The sequence below is a fragment of the Hyperolius riggenbachi genome, chromosome 9 (assembly GCF_040937935.1).
Source record: "Hyperolius riggenbachi isolate aHypRig1 chromosome 9, aHypRig1.pri, whole genome shotgun sequence".
Lineage (NCBI taxonomy): Eukaryota > Metazoa > Chordata > Amphibia > Anura > Hyperoliidae > Hyperolius > Hyperolius riggenbachi.
Window position 1 is genome coordinate 171,289,143 of NC_090654.1, and position 21,740 is coordinate 171,310,882.

The 21,740-nt window shown below is 42.0% G+C and overlaps 1 protein-coding gene across 19 annotated transcripts in view; it reads right to left on the reverse strand.

Moving 5' to 3' along the window:
- The window catches only part of ERC2 (ELKS/RAB6-interacting/CAST family member 2), a 1,931,514-nt gene that overhangs the window by 196,710 nt on the left and 1,713,064 nt on the right, over positions 1-21,740 (reverse strand). Inside the window, exon 23 of one of the 19 annotated variants that reach the window (XM_068253675.1) lies at positions 17,891-17,948. The exons of the other annotated variants lie outside the window; for them this stretch is intronic. The gene's annotated coding sequence lies outside the window, so the exon portion shown is untranslated. The remainder of the gene's footprint in view (positions 1-17,890; positions 17,949-21,740) is intronic. 19 annotated transcript variants of the gene reach the window in all.

Here is a 21,740-nt window from a genome sequence, read left to right on the forward strand (position 1 = left end):
TGAAAAGTGACATGAGTTGCTGAAAAATTTGAAGACAACAACTGTCAAGCATGCCAATGGAATGCACAAGATTACATTTAAAGTAATTAAGTATTTGCATGGTAATCGCTTGTTGAGTGTCCATATTTCTTGCAATAGAATTTTGTTTTTAATTTAGTTCAAGTGTTTAAATGCCTAAACTTGTTTTTTTTTCTTTGCAGTTGAATAAAAACCCCAGTGTCTTTCCAGATTTAACTAGTAAAAAAAAAACAAGACTTTTTTTCTTGAGTAAAGAAAAGTAGAAAAAAAAATAAAGTATTTATTATTCTTAAGTAGGAATAAATGCAACTGAATTGGCATGTTAGTGGACAGGGGCCGTGGCGCAGCTGCACACTGCTCTCCATTCTCCCAACTTTCAAGCGTGACAATAGAAGTGTCGGGAAGATGAAGAGCGGCGTACAGCGCAGCTGCAAGAGGCAGCAACACAGGGGAATTAACCCCCTCTGCTGTAGTGCGTGCCCAATAACACACCGGTTCATTTTTGCAAAATGCGAAGCTAATTTTCACTCATCCCCATCACTGAATATTGGCTCCTCAGTTCCACCACAGTTTGTATTACAACCACAAAAGTCCTCTTGCAGGTTTTCAGAGACAGGAAGTGAGGCATACTAAGAGGCTCTAAGACATTGAGATTTCCACACTATTTAATAGGATGAGCTGCCATTCTGGCTTACCATACAAATTGCATGCAAGCTTCCAAAGACTTGTAAGAGGGTCAATCAAGCAAAATAACCATCTGCCAGCTAAATAATAACAAACTATTGGGTTTGATTAGCTCAATGTTAAGTCAGTAGAAATTAGCATGGCAAGCCAGAACTGAAGCTCATCTCTATTATTAAAATAAAAAAAAAATTCCCTGGTGTTGGATTTCTGGATGGTGTTTTTTTAACCCAACTATATAACTACCGTATTCTACATCTATTCCATGGGCCAGTCTACTACAACAATATTTCAGTATCTAGTAAGTTCCCTGCAGACATATAACATTCCAAGGTCTGAATGGGCAGAACGTAATTGTCTAGTAGCCTATACAGTATCTTTGGTACATAAATCAAGTGTATGTTAATTGATAACACATGGCCAATTAACCTCATTTAAGTGGAGACTAAAAAAAAATCATTTAGAATATTTGCCTTCAAACAGACCCATTTTAATAAATAGCTCACTTATATTAAGGATGCAATTGCTGTCATTTCCTGTAACTTTTTGAATAATTTTATGTTATCGAGCGTGAGCGTGCAGGTTCAGGGACTGTACAGTCAGTGAATGATTTTATTCTCTTTTTCCAATGAGAAAACACCAAGGACCTTCTGCAACTCTTGCGTTCTTTGAATTTAATGGAGTATTAGGATGGCGTATTAGTCTGAAGTTCCACTTTTTTTTGTTAATATGTCCTCCTGATGCCCACTGCCCACTGGCTGGGGCCCTCTTGTTCACAGTCGTGCTCCCCTCCATGTACAACTATGACTATACTGGGTATGTGTGAGTACATGTACACCTCCACAGTAGCACGAAGCTCCTCATTTAGTAGGTCCAGTGTCTTGCAGTACTAGGTTCAAATACTGAACTGCCAAGGACTTGACTTTTCCTGTAATTATGTTTGTTTTAATAATGCAAAAATACATACGTAGATTAATCAGCTTTTATTGTATTGACTCTAAAGAGAGTAAGAGAATTGTGAGCCTCTTTTAGAGAGAGTCACCATTGTTCAATGCTATCTGTAAAGTACAGTGGAATAAGTGTTCCAGCGAAAAGTTGGGGTAGTGGGATTACCCCCCAGGTGCGATCAGACCACCCTCTTACTGCTCAAGCTGCTCCCGATTAGGACCACTAAGTAAATACAAAAAGAAGAAAAGAGGGGTGCTCTGAGACTCTAAAACAACAACTTCAATCCAATTTCTATTAGACAGGTCTCACCTATTCAAGTGACTGGCACAGCGTACACAGCAAAGGTGCTCCTGTGTCCCGTTTGGCCGAGCTGGGGGCCAAGCTCTCCAAAATCTTGCAAGGCTACGGCAGCATCACTCTCCAGGCTAACTTCGAATGAGCGTCGTCAAGGATACCAGGATGCCCGCGCTGCACTAGCAAAAATCGTATAGCTAGCAGCGCCTGGACATCACAACGGTGGCTGGCAGGGTTCAAGGGAGACCGCTGCAGAACAGCGGTATATTAGATAGGCAGGGGCAGTAAAGATAAGGTTAAAAGGTTTTATTTAAAATAGACAACACGTTTCACTGAGGTATACTCTCCATTTTATCAAGTCATTAATAAAAAAAAACAGGTTATAATGCCCATTAATTAAGATCTAATCAAGTAAACATCATTTGGAATTAGCCAATCAGCTTTGTGTGGGTGGGGAATAAACACCAAATTACCTCTAATAGAGAGGAACTGGATGTATTGCCACAAATAGAAGGGCAAAATGTCCCAAACTTATGCAATACAAAAGGAATTGCATAGAGAGCAGTACATATACAGTAGCTAAGAATAGAAAGTATAAAAAATATAAAGGTTTGTAGAATGTAATAATTAAAGTAAAACTAAAAAGAACCCTAGTGAGAGATACCAAAAAAAAAATCTGGCAGGGGTAGGAAACCAAAGAAAGAGAAATTCTCACCATGGTGAACCAAGAGAGGGCACCTTGAGAGATAATATATTGCATCATCTTGGTACAATTTATTTAAGTTTATAGCACAATGCCAATTAACTATCACAGAACAACGAGTTAAGCAGAATGACTATACCAATTGCTATCTGTAAATAGGGGAGAAAAGGGGTAGGGGAATAGAAGGGGAGGGGGGAGGGAGGGAAAGGGGGGGCAGGTTTGGAGGGGAAAAGGGAGGGGAGAAGAAGGGAAGGAAGAAGAGAAAGGGTGATCAGTAAACATTATATGGTAGGTTGTAGATGGCTCATCTCTTCCAAACACTTATTTAAACCCCCTGGCTTCAAGGTCCCTAACTTAAGAATCCAAAAGGACTTATTTTTGATGGTGTACTTGTTCTATAATAATAGCACTCAAAACATCAAAGTTCCTATTATGAACAAAATGAAAGTGGTTGGATACTCCATGTTTTAGTTCAACCTTACTAATATTTGACCTATGCTTGTTAAGACTAGTCTGGAACTTCTGAGTTGTGCGGCCTACATAGGCAAGATTGCACGGACAACTCAGTAGATAGACCACGTATCTCTCAAGGTGCCCTCTCTTCATTCACCATGGTGAGAATTTCTATTTCTTTGGTTTCTACCCCTGCAGGGTTTTTTTCTGGTATCTTTCACTAGGGTTCTTTTTAGTTTTACTTTAATTATTACATTCTACAAACCTTTATATTTTTTATACTTTCTTAGCTATATGTACTCCTGTCTATGCAATTCCTTTCATATTGCATAAGTTTGGGACATTTTGCCTTCTATTTGTGGCAATACATCCAGTTCATCTCTATTAGAGGTAATTTGGTGTTTATTCCCCACCCACACAAAGCTGATTGGCTAATTCTAAATGATGTTTGCTTGATTAGATCTTTTATAATGGGCATTGTAACCTGTATACCTCAGTGAAACGCGTTGTCTATTTTAAATAAAACCTTTTAACCTTATCTTTACTGCCCCTGCCTATCTAATATACCGCTGTTCTGCAGCGGTCTCCCTTGAACCCTGCCAGCCACCGTTGTGACGTCCAGGTGCCGTTAGCTGTACTGTTTGTGCTAGTGCAGCGCGGGTGTCCTGGTATACTTGACGATGCGAAGGGAGAATGATGCTGCCGTAGCCTCGCGACCCACAGCGAGATTTTGGAGAGCTCGGTCCCTAGCTCGGCCAAAAGGGACACAGGCGCACCTTGGCTGCATACGCTGTGCCAGCCACTTGAATACCAAGTGAGACCTGTCTAATAGGAACGGATTGAAGTTGTTTTAGAGTCTCAGAGCGCTCTTTTCTTCTTTTGTGGAATAAGTGTTAGCACTATGGAAGTATATGAAATACGTAAACATAGTTCCAGCAGTCAGTTGTAGACCAACTGAAGCACTGCTTTAGTTTTGACTGGGATCTAATAAACTTCAGTATCTTGGGGGTTTATCTGATTATAAGTCCCCAACTTACGAACGCCTGGCTTATGAACTTGTGAACGACCAGCCAATACAAAATCCTGTTCTGTGGGAACACATTTTTTTTTTCACAAAATAGATCCTACAGCATTTTGGGAGCGCTCCATTAAGCAGTATAAACGCACTGCAAAATCCCTTTTTAATTGCTTTTCAAAAGTGATTTTGCCACGATTTGGTGGCCGATTGTGTGTGTTTTTTAAAATAAAGTTTAATATACTCACTGGGTGTCTGCCTTTTGCCTGTAGCCTGTCCCCTAGCAGAAGAAGTCACATGCGTGTATCTTATTGGAGCTAGAGAAGCTCCTACAACATCTTGTGCTGGGAGCAGGGCTACGGATGAAAGCCGAACATCAAGACACATGGTAAGTATAATAAAGTTTATTCACATGAGGGAAAATAAACCTGCAAAGCAGAAGCGTGTACAGCTGGGAATAGCTGCACAAAGTACTTGCACGATTTCAAAGCACAGCAGCGATTCCTAGTGGGCCCCAGCCCTTATGCTGAAAATAGGATAATTAATGCTATATTGGATATCCTGAATATCCTTGAATAATTTACTACATTCTACTACTGTATATGTTACTACGGTGCCCCTTTAAATGACATCCTGTTTGACCAACTTGCTCAGCTTTAAGTAGTAAGTGAAGGTACAGACAACATTATATATATATATATATATATATATATATATATATATATATATATATATATACTGTATTTTTCGGAATATAAGATGCACTGGAGCATAAGACGCACCTAGTTTTTGAGGAAGGAAATTAAGAAAAAAAATATTTTGAGCAGGAAATTAAGAAAAAAAACCCCAATGCATACTGCATACAGTACCATACTTAGGGTAGTGTCCAGAACCTTCCTCCCCCCTTCAATTATGGTACAGTACTGTAATAAGTGTCCAGAACTCCCCCTCCCCCTCCTGAATTCACACATTGATTATTGATTTAGTATGGTGCCCAGAACCTTCCTCCCCCCGAATTCACATTCATTATGCTACAATCGGTAACGTAGTGTATACACTTTGACTTTGATTTTTTTATGGGGTATGGTAAACGCTCAGTATGCCTCTCGATACTGTATAATTATTATGCCCCTCAATATCCATTATGTAGTGTGGTACAGTAGTTCTGTACCTGTCTCTCCTCACTCATGCTGCAGCTGCAAGTGTGATGCTCAGTATGACGTAGTGGAGGCGGCAGAATAATCAGCAGGAGCCTGTAGAGTGATTGGAGGAGGCGGAGCTTCAGCCTCTTCAGCATCCAATGGGTGGAAGCGCGTGGAGCCGTGCATGGAGACCCGGGCTGTTTGAGAGAGGAACCGGGCACCAATTCCCTGCCATTAGCCGATCGTTTTCTGGAGCTGACTCCTACACCACAAGACCACACACAGAACCGTCCGGTGGAGCCCAGCGCGGATCCCCGCCAGGATCGCCGAGCCTGCAAGAAGACAGCAGCCCAGCATCATCCGTTCCTTGCAGGGATGGCATGGAGCCGAACATCAGCCGCTCAGACCCCTGCACCGATCCACATGGAGAGCACCGATTAATGCAGAGCACTGATTCATGCAGAGGGACCAACCGGAGAGCTCAGCAGTGCCACTTAGAGTGATGCTCAGTATGACGTAGTGGAGGCGGCAGAATAATCAGCAGAAGCATGTAGAGTGATTGGAGGAGGCGGAGCTTCAGCGTCTTCAGCATCCAATGGGTGGAGGCGTGTGGAGCCATGCATGGAGACCCGGGCTGTTTGAGAGAGGAACCGGGCACCAATTTCCTGCCAGTAGCCGATCGTTATCTGGAGCCGACTCCTACACCGCAAGACCAGACACAGAGCCATCCAGTGGAGCCCAGCGCGGATCCCCGCCAGGATCGCCGAGCCTGCAAGAAGACAGCAGCCCAGCATCATCCGATCCTTGCAGGGAGACCATCCGGACAGAACAGCGCTCTGCCATACAGAGCCAAGCACTGATTCCTGCCATGGAGCCGACCCCGGAGGCATGGAGCCAAACATCAGCCGCTCAGACCCCTGCACCGATCCACATGGAGAGCACGGATTCATGCAGAGGGACCAACCAGAGAGAGCTTAGCAGTGCCACTTAGAGCCCCGCACAGATCCCCGCCATGGAATTGATCCCGGAACCCTGCGAGGAGACCACCCAGACTGCACAGCCCTGCCGCTCAGAGCCCCGCACAGATCACCGCCAGGTACCGCATACATTTCTGAGCCCGGCAAGCTGACATGCTGCCTGACACTGCAGCTGAGCCCACCACCGCTACCATCATTTCTGTGCAATTTTTTTTATTCTTCGGAATATAAGACGCACTGACTTTCCCCCCCCTCTTTTGGTGGAGAAAAAGTGCGTCTTATATTCCGAAAAATACGGTATATATATATACACACACATTAGCACTGATATCTTCCACGCACATACATCCTTTCATTTTTCCTGTTTATTTTTTTTCTTCTGCGGTCTCTTATGATTGGTTATATACTTCAGCTATACCTTTAGAAGCAAGAACAAGCATGGTGGTAGGGTGTGCAAACTTCTTTCTGATCGCTATTTCTTTAAGCCTCTCATTCCTATTCCTTCTCTCTCCCATCTTTTAAAGTCCATGTAGTCTGCCTATACTCCCATTCTCACCTCCAAATAAGTTCTCTTTTGCTTGGATCTGAAATGTTGGAGAGATGAGGTGGGTGTGTACTTTGGTATTATTGCCTCGGGCGTTACATAAAGTTGACGTGGCCCTAGGTATGAGCATTGTGTTCCTCGTGCTTGTGGATTTGATTGAGGTGAAGCAAAAAACTTTTGAGTGGTCATTTAGAGGGCTGAGGATAAATGTACTATAATTAATTAACCTTTAAAGGACCACTATAGTAAATGTTAATACATTTCAACCCCGATAATCATTCATGTAACAGCAGCAGATTAAAATAAAATCTGCAGTATAGTGTGTGTAAAGTCTGTAGGGGGGTCACCAGGAGTGTACTGCGCAGACTCAGACCATACTGGGCCTGCACTGTGCGCTCTTGATGACAACAGCGGGATCGAGGACACGGCAACGCAGGTGCAGTGGTTTTCTGACTTTAAAGTCAGAAATTCCAGAAGTGAACCGGAGGCGGGGCCGGAGCATCGGTGAGTGGCTGCGCCAACACAGGATGTCTGCGAGGGACCATTAGAAGCCCCGGGTAAGTTCAGCTCATTTTCCCCCGACCCCCCTACAGTATCCCTTTAAGCGACAGACTAAGTGACCCATACATGAATAGCTGTATGGGTTGTAGACTGCCACATTTTCTACTACAGGGATCCTTTAACCTTTAAAGGGAACCTTAACTAAGGGGGATATGGATGTTTCCCTTTAAACAACACCAGTTTCTTGGCAGCCCTGCTAATCTATTTAGCTGCAGTAGTGGCTGAATCACACATCTGAAACAAGCATGCAGCTAATCCAGTCTGACTTCAGTCAGAGCACCTGATCTGCATGATTGTTGAGGGGCTGTGGCTAAAAGTATTAAAGACACAAGATCAGCAGGAGATTCAGGCAACTGGTATTATTTTAAAAGGAAAACATCCATATCCTTCTCAGTTTAGGTTCTCTTTAAACATTGTTATTACAGTGATCTTGCTATAAACTGGGCTGTTTTCTTTGTGTGATTTCAGTTAATTCTAATGTCCAGAATTATCCCCTAATGTGTTTCTCTAATATATAATGTTAATAAATAGGATATAATTTTCATTTGGTCTGAAAGAACAAAGGAACTCAAATGGAAGCAAGGTTTTGGCTGTCTACATTTAAAATCACCTCCAAAACCTGGATTATTCAGCAAATTGGTTGTATTGCTGGAGTGAATAACTCTGTAGTAAATGGCCTGTTGTTGCCACTGACAGTCAGAACTGTACAGCCCAACCATATTTTGTCATGATTAATTCCAATGGTTCCCCACTGTTTATTTGTCAGAGCTGCCTGTAGGACGCATCTGGATGAGGGGAAATGGGACGTATACTGTGTAATGTATTTCTTTACACCGTGGCATCCACTCAAGCAGTTTAGCACAGTACTCCAGCCTCTAATTGTTTTTCCGTCTACGTTCAATGGACCGTGAAAATGGAGAGCTGATCCAATGCGTCTTGGCAGCCATCAGTGATTTGTATCAGCACATCTGTGCACCTTAGTGCCATATTGTCCCAAGAGATCATTGCAGACATCTAACCCCTCTAACTGTAAGGGGAGCACAAAAATGTCTTAAAGCAGAACTAAAATGAAATAAAGAACATAGCATGCAACAAAGTCATACCAGTAACAATGTTAAAAGCCCTGACTTTTATAATTACATTGTTATAAAGATAAATCTTCAAGCATTTTGTTGGCACAGCTTCTGAACCATGGATTCAGTGCTGCCGCTACTGCTACTGCTGCTGAAGTAGAGTCATAGTAAAGTGATTGCCAACAGGCATATGGTTCAGGTATGCAACACAATTTTTGCTGGTATTTTCATAGCTTCGTTCCTGTCAATCAGATACATGTAAATCCCATTTTCTACACTTGGCTCTTATCTCCCTCTGACATTAACCCTAACCCCCACTACTATAACCCATTCCTGATGCCTGACTCTAACCTCTTCTCCAATGATAGCCACTTCCTGATACTTCTTTAACCTCGTCTTCCAACATTGACCTCTCCCTACCGCCTAACCATAACTTACTGCTCTAATGCTACAACTTTTCCTGCTGCTGCTAATCTCCATCAACTTACCTTTTATCATATTCACCTCTGGAGCTGTAGTCAAGCACTGGGGGACAGGAATTTTCAGCTCATGGCTTTGGCTGCCACTATATGTATTTTCTCACAGATGAAATTGATAAGTGCGCTGAGCGCTATGTTATGGCAAAGCAACAGCATTTAGACCACCTCAACTGTGTCAAACAGATTTGCCTGGAACCCTCTGTACATATCCCAAAGTCATTCATTTGTCTCACAAATCAATAACTGTTGAGATAAGACACCAGCTACACAGAGGGCCCAATATGCTACTGTTCTCCAGGGTAAGAGATCAAAATGTTTTTCATAATTCCGTTACATTATATGAATGGATGCAGGTGATCAGATGTGACCGAGGTAATGCTTGCAAAACAATACCTAAAAAGCTTTGCTTTGCTTAACAGAGGGAAAAATATTAGCGATCACTGAAGTACATACTTCATCCTGCAACCTATCCTGGCTTTTTAGCAAAGAACCTCAGCAAATCAGGCTCAGTGTCACTGACTCTCTGTTGCACTAGGTGTATCTGGAGAATGTACTTTTTTAAAGGGAAACTCTTGTCACAACAGAGCCCATTGTGTCACCAGCACAGGAAGGAAAAGAACAATGTCCCCAGAGGGGGCACATACATAAGTGAAGCCTGACAGAGGGTAAAGGTAGAGGATATGTCTCACACTTTACCCAAACGGAAACCGAAAAACAAAATCTGCAATCTGATAACTTTCAAATTTGGTTACACCTGAAAGGTATGAGACTTCAGCAAAAGAAATTCTAAGGATTGATTCTTTCATAACATTTTTACACTGGAAAGTACCTCATCCCAACTTCTATTAATCCGTTTGGTACTGTTAAACTAATTTTCTTGGCAGTTTGTGTTACACAAGACTTTTTAAAGCCTGTGCCAAATGTTTGTAGAACTGAAATTTCAGATGATGACAGCAGCAGATACAAACTCCCATTACTAAGGCATGCAACCTGCCACACAGGTGTCTTTCTGAAAATCTAATGTTACTTAGAGAACTAGCTGGTGAGCAAGCATTGATATTAAATGCATAAAAACAGAACTGCCTTATCTTAAAAGAATGGGAATATTCCAGATGTCCTATATGTTGCATGGTATGTGTGCTATTTATGGATAAAAGTATCTAGTGACAAGAGATGAAATCCAAATCAGGTGGTGATCTCATCTGTTCATCTGTAAACAATATGAGGGTAGAAAGCAGGTGTGGGGGAGCATCGGCGGTATTTGCAGTCAGCTCCTCCCTCTTCATAGGAGTAACAGACGTGCTCCGCTTAGCTTAGTACCTCTGTCAGTAGCACACATGGGAAGCATAAGGCCCTTTGGATAGCTAGATTATACCTTAGTGTTGGAGCAGAGAAATGACCCAGTATACAAATGTCCATTCACTCAGTAAGTGGAAGTCATACTATCATAATAGAATCACTAGCACCTGAGGAATAAGCCTTTGGATGATTACTAAACACAGCTCCCTGCTAACAGATCAGCAAACCGTGGCATTTATTTTCTAGCATGGTTTCAACTTTTAAAGGGGTTCTTCCGCGAATGAGGAAAAAAAATCAAAATGGTTTATGCATGTTCTATTAAAAATCCTTCTAAAATAGTGTGAAAATTTTTTCAAAAAAATGAATGGTTTCACCAATACAACATGTAATGTATACAGTGACGGCTGACGGGACTGTGAGGCTAATCCATTTGTTAGGGGTGTTTTTTTTGTTACTTTCACTTCATAAGCTGCTCCCTACCTAGTTTTCATTGCTGTAATGCAGGGCTATGATGAAGTGCTGTGCAATGGCAGTTACAGCTATTAAAATAACGGCTGTGCTGCTCTGTAGTTTCTGCTTGTACTTCCTCACAGAGCTGACCCCCCTCCCCCAGCCTCTCCCTGTAGGCAGAGGTCGGGCAGCTCTTCGGAGCAAATCACGTGTTTACCTCGTTGCCGGGCAACCAGACTTCAGCGTCTGTGCAGAGGACTTCCTATCCATTGCACGGCAAGTTAGCTGCCTGAGCTACAGTTCAGTACAGTACAGTACAGAGAGGGGGGGGGGGGAGGGGGGTCAGCTCTGTAAGGAAGTACAAGCAGAAACTACAGAGCAGCACAGCCGTTATTCAGCTGTAACTGCCATTGCACAGCACTTCATCATAGCCCTGCATTACAGCAATGAAAACTAGGTAGGGAGCAGCTTGTGAAATGACAGTAACAAAAAAACCACCCCTAACAAATGGATTAGCCTCACAGTCACCTCAGCCGTCACTGTATACATTACATGTTGTATTGGTGAAACCATTCATTTTTTAAAAAAACTTTTCACACTATTTTAGAAGGATTTTTAATAGATTATGCATAAACCATTTTGATTTTTTTTCCTCATTCGCGGAAGAACCCCTTTAAGCGATCAAATACTGTATATCAAAGATCCACACTCCTTCCTTTGATGTCAAATTGAAATCCTTTATTTTACATCCATTAAAAGCATAGCAAAGTGACAAGTCAGCATTGTCCTGTCACTTTGCTATGCTTTTAATGGATGTACAATAAAAGAGTTAGATTTGACATCAAAGAAGGAGTGTGGACCTTTGATATATATCGTTTGGTGAGGCTTCCTATCCAGCACTCTCTATGATTTACACAGTGCCGATATCCAAAGGATTAGTATACGTCACTTTTCAGTTTATTCAACTTCTAAGCAAGTAGAGATCTTCATATTAGCCTGAGTTTGTAGTGAAAAGGGAGGGGATTAACAATTAAGCAATCAGAGAGGATAGGAGTATTTTTGGGTGCTGCTTCCAGCATAGGACAAAACCTAGAGCATAGGACAAAAAAACAGGGCGCACACTGAAATGTAGGTAGAGGGTAGGGACAATGCCCTAATGCCAAGGTCTCATGTAGCATGAAGGGCTGGAGACACCCATATGGGTTACCAGCAGTCAGGCTTGTGTTCCTCTTAGAGTCGAGCACTGGACTTGAGTGGCAAACCCTCCTGCTCCTGTAGTTTCCATCTTGTAGTTTTATGTTGTGGTAGAGAACCTGTCACTGATGTTTTGCTAAGCTGTGACACACGTATTGTATGAACACACAAGCTATTACCTAATACCGCAGCTTGGGAAAGTGGGGAAGCACCCTGCGGAACGTTTAGCTACATAAAGACTCTCATTGCAGCTTTCACTGCTGTCTTCTACAACCATACTACACGCATAGCTGGCGGACTAGCTCGTACTGGCTGAGCACATATCTGTAAACACAAAATATGTGTTTTTTGTCCTTTCTGCATTATATTAGGCTGAGGGCACTTGTACACAATATATGTATTCTACATCATGGAAAATAGGATTGTAATGGTGTTGAAAAGTCGCATCTGGCATTCCGAGCATGATGCAACACATACCGTGAAGCCTACAGTACACAGAAGTATGCTTCCCTGCAACTGTAATTGCATGCATCGGCCAGTAAATGCACTCTTACATTCTAGCAACAGATTCCACAAAACTACTTTACGCATGATGAGGTAACAAAAAGCAATGGCACCCTAAAGACTGCAACAAAAAAAAACAAAGGATCTAGCTGTTGAGACTTTTTTTTACCATTCCCTCCATTGCAACAACACTTGGCTACTGGTATGTAAAATACATCAACAGATACGTGGGTCACTTATACAAGGTCATCTCCTGCATATGCATTTTTTTTACACAGAAAATCAATGGATGTTTTTTATTTTTTTTTCTGTTTGTAGATGTTTATGTGAGTCTTCACTGACAACAGTATTAATATTACTTTTAAATTACATTGAAAATAGAGCTGAAGATTGTAATGCAGTGGCAGTACCATAAAATGCTAGTATTAACAATCAATTTGATTTTCTATGACATTGATACAGGTTCAGTCTGCCACAGTACCCCTCCCTAGAGTATGACATCTAATCAATCACTAGCCATGTGGCCACATGTGAGGAGGGGTCAAAGGCTGATTTTGACAACTTGAAAATTAGGCATCAGCATATGAAGAACCTCTTCAGCAATGTTGCAATACATCAAATGATCATATCAACGTGTCACAGAAATTATCTTGTGAGGAAACCCATGCGTTGAGGCCTTTTGCTTTTTTTTTTTTAATGGTATTTTACAGATGCTTTACACAAAACTAGTAAACCAGGTGGTAGACAAAGTTGTATTTCAATTTTCGACACTCCTGAATATAAGTAATAATAGTCATACTTGAAACATTTCTAATTAGCTATTCTTTTTTTTTCTTTTTTTTTGCAGCAGCCTAGGATCATATGCTTTTCCTACATTGGCTTTAGATGTCTGGAAGCCTCCCCATCCCTGGGCCACACCCCACCCACACAGTCCAATAGTGGAACAAGAGCAGGTCACAGGCTCTGTGACGGAGGAAGGGCAAGCGGCAACCAAACCATGCAATTACCATAACTCCAACCTAGAAAGAAGGAAGGCAGCTCAGCATGAGCACAGACCACAGACCAGACCACAGACCAACTCACAGCAATTGAATTTCTAAATGGAAAGGAAAGATAAAAGTGAGAGTAGAGAACGCCCTCTATGGTGCAATTTCTTTTGCAATTTGCAAACTGAATTAAAGTTCCTGCACCGTAGAGGCGCTCTCTTCTCTCTCCTTTTTCTGATACAGACACCTGTCAAATCCCACCACTGAGAAAGCTGCTCTGATTGCTTCCTTTCCTCCTTTCATTGTATGACACTGGCATTGGAGAACGGATTCACTTTGGACATTATATCCTTTAGTCCTGGTTGTAACACACATCACGCATATATTTGTCTATTGTGGATAGGAAAAATGACTGCTAGAAAAGGGCTAATTGCTTACATTTAAAATATTTTTTTATTTCTACTTATTTTCTGTGTATTGGGGTGGAAGAATAGGGATAAAACCATTTTCCTGAAATGTGGCTTTAAGGACATTGTTCTCCATTATTTTCTGCCTCTAACGTAAGCTGAAACAATTGACTGCTCCAGTCACTTGAACTAGTGGTGGAACATTTTCTGCAATACAAAATGACCCGTTGAAATTTAATTCAAGTTTGTATATATCATATGCATCTAACACTTATGTATAGATAAGAGAAAATAAGTAAATCTTTTGATGCCAAAATACGTACTGTGTGGTTCTCCCTTTGGCAATGAGAGGTATTTGTACCGAATACACTTTTATGTGGTGCGCAATTCACAAATAACACACATTCTTATGTAAATAAGCAGCATCACCTAATTAGACTTTTAGGTGTGGAGTGAGTTATGACTATTTATCAGTAGCTGTTGGCAAAACATGCCAAATATCAATGTAATATGAGCCAAAAATCATTAATGTAAATGTAAAGAGCATATATAACAAATCTGACAGGTAGACAACTGTATCTAGTTCACATAAGTACACATTTACCACCATTGCAATCATTGCCCTGAAATGTGCCTTCGATTTCTCAAGTAACTAGCCATAAATGAAGAATTATGGGGAATGCCATTACTGACTCCCTTTGGAATATGATAGGGTACTTATCCGTTAGCTGGACGCATCCGGCAGGTGGCGACAAAACTCCACCAGAGTTACATCTTTCCCTACTATCCATGTCGGCCTGGAGGGAGAATAGTAATTAGCGCCACCTGCCGGATGCGCCAGGCTAATGGATAAGTACCTATGATAGTTTCCAGGCTGTCCTACAGATTGTCTGCCTCCAATAATTTCTGAAGCTCTGACCCAGAACAAGTATGCAGATCAGGTGTTCTGACTTCACTGGCTGTATGCCAACACAAAAACTATTGAAGCAAGAACATCACACAACAGCTAGGCAGCTGACATTTGAAGGATGCCATTGTGCCCTTCCTTTCTAAATATATTTACTTTCAAACTGACATTTTGAAACAAGTGAAGTGTGGTCCGGTGTTAGTCAAGGAGCAGAAATGCCGACATCATCAAACCAACCAATGTTGATTCCGGTGATACCTTTAATGAGTAACTGTACATGGTTTATTGCAAGCTTTCAAATCTCTAAGTTTCTTCGTCAGGCATTATACAGAACTGGATCAGAACCATTCAATAAAAAGTTTTGAATCACTCACATATGATTCTGTAGGTTCAATTTGACATGATGTCACTCAGTTGTACCCACTTTGAAATGTCAATTTCAAAGGGGGTACAACTGTGTGACAACATGTCAGATTGAGCCTACAGAATCATACCTATATAAGTCTGTATGTGATTCAAAACTCCGTCTTGTACGGTTCTGATACAGTTCTGTATAATACCAGAAGAAGAAACTTAAAGTTTTGAAAGCTGGCAATAAACCATATACAGTTAGTCAATAAAGGTACTACCAGACTCACTGTTTGTTTGTTTGATGTCTGCAAACTGACATTTTGTTACTTTAAAAGGAATTCAAGGTGAGAGACATACGGAAGTGCCATGTTTATTCCCTTTGAAACATTATCAGTTGCTTGGCAGTCATGCTGGTCTTTCTGGTCAGTAGTGTCCAAACCACACACCTGAAAGGAGCATGCAGCTAATCTTGTCAGATTTTTGTCAGAAACATCTGTAATCATGTTTGTGAGAGGTTCATGGCAAAAAGTAGTAGAGGCCTAGGTAACATTTGTAAAGCCCTTTTGTTCCATAGGACTCAAAGCGCAGAGATATGTTTCAGATCAATACTTGGTGGCAAGGTGGACTGTGTTACAGAGGCAAGCCCATTTATTGAGGAGGGTGGGGTAAGTTACTGCCCAGGGTGCAGAAGGAAGGGGGGGAGCAACATGTGCAGGCAGAGTACGGAAGCAGAGTGCCCATCATTGTGACAAGATGTCATGCGGTGCTGGCATCTGTTGCCATGGCGCTGACCCCAGTCATGCATGCTGGAGCTGCAGCCAAGCTTTCGCATTGGCCGCAGCAGCTCCGCCCCCCCCCTCCCGCCCCCCCCACTTCTCATTTGGTGGAATCTGTTGCCATGGGGCCGGAATCGCTCTCTCTGAGTCATATATTGAAGTAACTGTGATAACTGCTTAGAGCAGGGCTGGAGTTTTAAGAAGTGAAAAGTGCAGATGAGAGATTATCTGGGTAGAAGGGAAGGATCACAGACCCATCTTCCATTTCCTGCTGTCCTGTCTTTTCTTTCTGTGGTCACATTTAAATGTCTGGAAGATGACAGGCAATGGGAATCTACACATGACATCTGTGCCTTTTTATGCCATAAGGACAGCCTTAGTAATATATTCTCTTCCTGTTTATACTATGACTTACTTAGAAATGTACATCGACAAATGTAATGGCCATGCCAGCTCCGCCCCCATCCATGCATGCTGAGGTTGATGGGGCTTGACCAAGCCAGCTTGAGCAAGGAGGAATGCCAGGTCTCCTGGTCACACCAGGGACAAGTGCTGGGAGACAAGGTCAGTCACCCACTGTCTGTTAGTTACCAACTGTCTACCCCTACCACCTCCCTCTGGCTTGTTAACAGCCTTGCAGTGGCATTCTGTACTATTGCTTAAAAGGAAATAAAAACAGCAGCCTACATATCCCTCTCACTTCAGGTTCCCTTTAATAATGTCTGAAACTTTGACTCAGAATAAGTATGTAGATCAGGTGTTCTGATGTTTTTCACTTTCCTGGCTGAATACTTGTTCCAAGACAGTAACTCAAAGAACTGCACCCAAAGGTTCATCATGACAGCTAGACAAGTAGCATTTACAGTGTACATTGGGAATGGGAAATGGATCATGAACTGAAAAACCCTTGTCTAACCCTACTCATAGAAAAGAGAAAGTCTGGGATAATCTTTCCTGATCAATCCCCATTATTTTCCAACAGAGAAAGCTGTTTTCCCTCTCGCGCTCACTCTCTTTTCTCAGTGAAAATGAACATGATTTCCACTGACCTGAGCACGGATATTCATGGAAACTTCTTTCATAGGAAAGTTCATGTCTATGAGAAGCTTTCCTTGCATGGTCTGCTTTGTGCACACAAATATCTGGAACAAACTGCTCCTCTGGTTTGATTAAATGGCTAGAGTAAAAGCTTTAGCCTTCAAACAAAAGAGCCGCTGCGTATATTGAAGTAAATGGCAAAACACGAGTCTGCCAGAACCCACTTTCATGATGAAAGGAGAGGAGACACTGGATGAGATAATGGCATTAATGTTCTGAGTCTCCGCTTCCTGAGAGCTATTTTAAGATGATACAGCAATTAACCCTTATTTGCTAATTTAATAAATTTTACCAGAGGTAGAACCTTCCAAGCATTGAGAATCAGTTCCGCAATGTACGTGTTCCAACCTGCTCAAAGTATGCCTGTTCTGTTTTAATCCTTTGTGGTTTATGCACTGAGGCCTGAAACACACCAGAGGAGTTTTTCTGAGCGTTTTGAGTTTTTAAATCTGCTGCTAATGTTATCCTATGTGTCTGTGCACACTGGAGCAATGAGGTTTTGTAAAAAAACCCATAGCATTACATTGGGAAGAGCTTTTAGAGGTTTCAAAACCTCTTCCTAATGTAATGCTATGGGGTTTTTTACAAAACCTCATTGCTCCAGTGTGCACAGACACATAGGATAACATTAGCAGCAGATTTAAAAACTCAAAACGCTCAGAAAAACTCCTCTGGTGTGTTTCAGGCCTGACTGTGACTTATTTCATATACTGTGTAGCTGTGTTGAGTTGTTATCATTATGTATTTATATAACGTTGACATCTTCCACAGCACTTTACAGAGTACATAGTCATGTTACACAGTCTTATCCCTAACATTGTCATAGTCTTATGTCTCTAACATGGTCTAAGGACAATTGCGGACTCAAAGCACTTGAGCTGCAGCTACTAGGGCCTGCTCAGTAGACAGTAGCAGTGTTAGGGAGTCTAGTCCAAGGCGCAGTCTAAGAAGTGGGCCAAATTGCTTTTTAAAATTAAACTCAAGGAGTGTGGAGTTTTCAGTGGACACTCTAAAACATCAGGTGCAATACCTGAATGCGCCCACTGCACTGGTGTGCTCCTCTGGATGGTAAGGCTGCATGCTGTAATCTGGAATAAAAGAAAGGAGGACATTAAGGTCAACACCCTTGCTGTACACTTTATCCCATGCCCGTGCCCACCGGAAGTTACATCTGCAATGGAGGCTGTCCATGCAGGTGGGTGATAGGGGTGACAGCTCTAAATAGCTAACAGTTGTTTTACACAAAAATGCCTGCTGGCAGCTTTTAGAGGTATAGGCGAGAAGGACAAAGATGCCATGCTATTAAATGTGCAGTGTGTGTATGGGACAAATGGAGACTCGTACCCTACCCAGATACTATCAATTATTATGGGAGATGGGGAGGGTGCACACACACGCGAACAAGGCAAAACATAACGTACATGTACATAAGTTGCCTACGCCCCATGCTGGTGCAACCACCATGGTGTCCTACTAAGTTGTAACATCGAGTTTTCTGTGGGCACATGTACATCATAAGTTAGTGCCTGCACATGGCAATTTTACCGCTTCTTCAAAATCAGGCTCTTGTTATCCATTGTATTTTGTTGCTGAAAATATATTGCCATATTTCCTATTCATATTCCAGAATAACAATAAATGTTATTAAACCAGTTCGGGACTGGCCGTAGTAAAACTACACTGCATTGGTGGCTGCCCAAGTGTGATGTGGTGTTGTTTTAACGTCAGTCAATCCTGTTCACAGGACGCAATAGCGCATTCCCGCCGGCACAGAACTCGGCTGAAAGACAGCTGAGTTCCGTACCTTGATCAGGAGCTGTTTTCATGGGCTCCTGACCTCTTGATCACTGTAAGCCAAACATACTGATTGGGAGGTGAAAAAAAAAAGAAAATAAAAAAGCCTCTGGTTCTTAAAGGGCCAGAGGCTGCCAACCACAATCATTTAATAACAAATCGTGCCTTATAATGGGCCCAGGTTTGGTAAGGGTTTGTCGCCTTCCTCTGCATCAACTGGAATATGTAAGGGTGCAGGCTAGTGTTGTAACATACTTACTGATTTACCTCGATGGACAGATGTCTGTTTCCAATCCAACTGACTATGTAACTATATTGGTGGGTCTAATCTGTTTCAGCAGTGGTGGAAAACAGACTGAAATTCTTACTGGACTGGATTTGTTGACAAGCTGCTACTTTATGGCAATAATTTGTGATCCTCATCTGGGTCACGGCAGAGCAAAATGGGAAGTACCTGTTTCACTATTTCTTTTGTACATGGACACTCACACAGCAACTACTTTTGAACCAGGTTGTTCTGGATTTATTAAAAAGGAGTTGTTTTTAAATTTGAAACTCTGATCCACTACCCTTTAACAACCCCCATGATCTCCTGAAAAGCCCCAGATAAGGTCTCTTTCAAACAGAAAACTGAACTGCTTGCTTGTTAACCTTGTACATACATTCAATTTTGATTGTCCAATCATTGGCCAATTCTACCACTTCCTTGTAGTATGAGAGCTTACCTGTACAATCTGTTCACAGTATTCAATATCTGTTGGCCCTCATACTAGATGGAGATGGTAAAATTGGCCAGTAATTGGTCAATTAAAATTGAATGTGTGTATGATGCTTAGTGCTTTGAGAAAGAGCAGTACTACCTTTAAAGCCTGGTACACACTCAATTATGATTGGCCAATCACTGACTATTTTTACCACCTTCATGTAGTATGAGGCTTTATCTAAACAATCTACTTATAGTATTCCATACCTGTTGACCCTCATACTACTACTGTATATGGAGGTGGTAAAATTGGTCGGTAATTGGCCAATCCTAGTTGAAGCTGTGTACCAGGCTTTACATGCAGCAGAAAGGGAGCATTGTTTGACGCATGGTAGCATTACCCGGCAGCAAAGAAACACAACATGAGCACGCTTAGGCTGAGATGTGACTGGGATGCTTTCATTGCATTTAAGGGCATCCAAGGTTATAATTATTAGGCGATTCCCATAGGTGTTGATCTAGGGATTTTGTCTGATTCCCATCTGGAGTCAGGAAGGATTTTTTTTGCATTTTGGGGCTAATTAGACCATGCTTTGCAAGCTAACAGAGGCGCCCAAAAACAAGGTGATCAGGAAACTGGTTTCCTTTTGGCAAAGTATCCAAGCCATGGTATTCGTGCATAAAATAAAGGCGCAAAGAAAAAGGGGCGTGGGTCGGATAACAAAATCTTAATAAACGATACAGATTGTTTTCAACTGGGCACAAAGATAAGCCGAAAACATGGAAAAGATACAGGAAATGAAAACAAAAACATATTTACTTTAAACACCATTTCATTATTTAATAATACAGCTAAACCTAACCCTACTCTAACACAGAACCCTCACCTGGTGGTGCCTAACCCTAAGGCCCCCTCTGGTGATGCCTAGCCATGAGAGCCCCCCTGGTGGTGCCTAACCCTAAAGGCATATACACACGGCATACAAAAGTCTGTACAAACACGTGTTGAGCGATGGTTTGAGTGACGGTTTGTTCGTGTGGACACGGCGCATGACAAAGACTGTCAGCAGACTGTCTGCAGAAACAGCCATGTTTGACTAATTCAACTGGTGAATCTTTTGTGACTTTTGTCTCACAAACCGTCGCTTAGTCTGTTGGAGTCCTGTCGTGTGTACAAAAGTATTCTACAGAACGCAGAGTCACTACCATAGTCCTACTACTATACGTAGTATGTGGCAGACAGCTTCCATCTTGTCTTCACTCTTTTTGTTGTCAAGTGTGTACAACTGTCGCAAATTCAAATTGTCGCTGCCAAAAATGTGTCTCTTGTCTGTTTGTCGCTGCCTCACAACTACAGACAAATGTATGCTGCGTCTATGGGCCTTAACCCCCATTGGTGTTTTTTAAACCAAAGACCCCACTGGTTGTGCCTAAACCTAAGACCCCCCCGGTGGTACCTAGCCCTAAACCCCCCCCTGGTGGTGCCTAAACCTAAGACTCCCGTAGTGGTGCCCTTCCAAACGTAAACCACTAACACACTGTATTTGATAACCTTATCTTTTTACATACAAACAAAATAATATGACATTAAGCATAATGTTGTAAGTTTCAAAAACATACCATATTTCAACTTTAACGTTCTAACATTGAAAACAATATTTCTCGGGCGCCCTAATTTCTGCTTTGGCCGCCGGTCACTAGGGGAAACAAGGGAAGTCAGTGAGAGGTCTGCCGCTCTGCACTCTGCTCTGGATAGGTGAGCGGATACTTCTTAACTATGCTAGGGCGAGCAGAGGAGGCGCGGAGGGATGGAGGAGGGCGAGCGGCGGATGTGCGGGGACGCAGCATCGGGATTCGGCGGATTCGGTGAGCAGTAAATGGCATCGGGATTTGAATCCACGAATCTCAAATATTTCACAATATTCGAGGGATTCGTGGATTCGCCGGATTTGTCATCCCATCCCTATGGAAAACCAACGGAAATTCTGTTGTACTGTAGGATCAGCAATGTGATCTGCGGAGAAATACAAATAACAAAGTAGTCAAGGTAAACAAGATAAGACCCAAAAATTCCAATTTGAAGATGCTGGAAACCACTATTACCAGCTTACAGAATCAGCTGTGGTAGAGGCTGGAAAGAGATGTGGTTTATAACATTTAGAAAGTCTATATGTGTATATTGATATGAGGAGGGACAATACAACAGTGGCCCAGAAAATTAATGTAAACTTGTACCCCGACACATTATGGAGTCCATTGTAATGGTTTTGGTTTGTTGTCTTTTGTACTACCTATAAGTTTAGTTTGTGAAAAAAAATGTATAGACAGAATACAATTTCCACAGTTATTTGCATTGACTATTCATGTTTTGTGACACTGACAT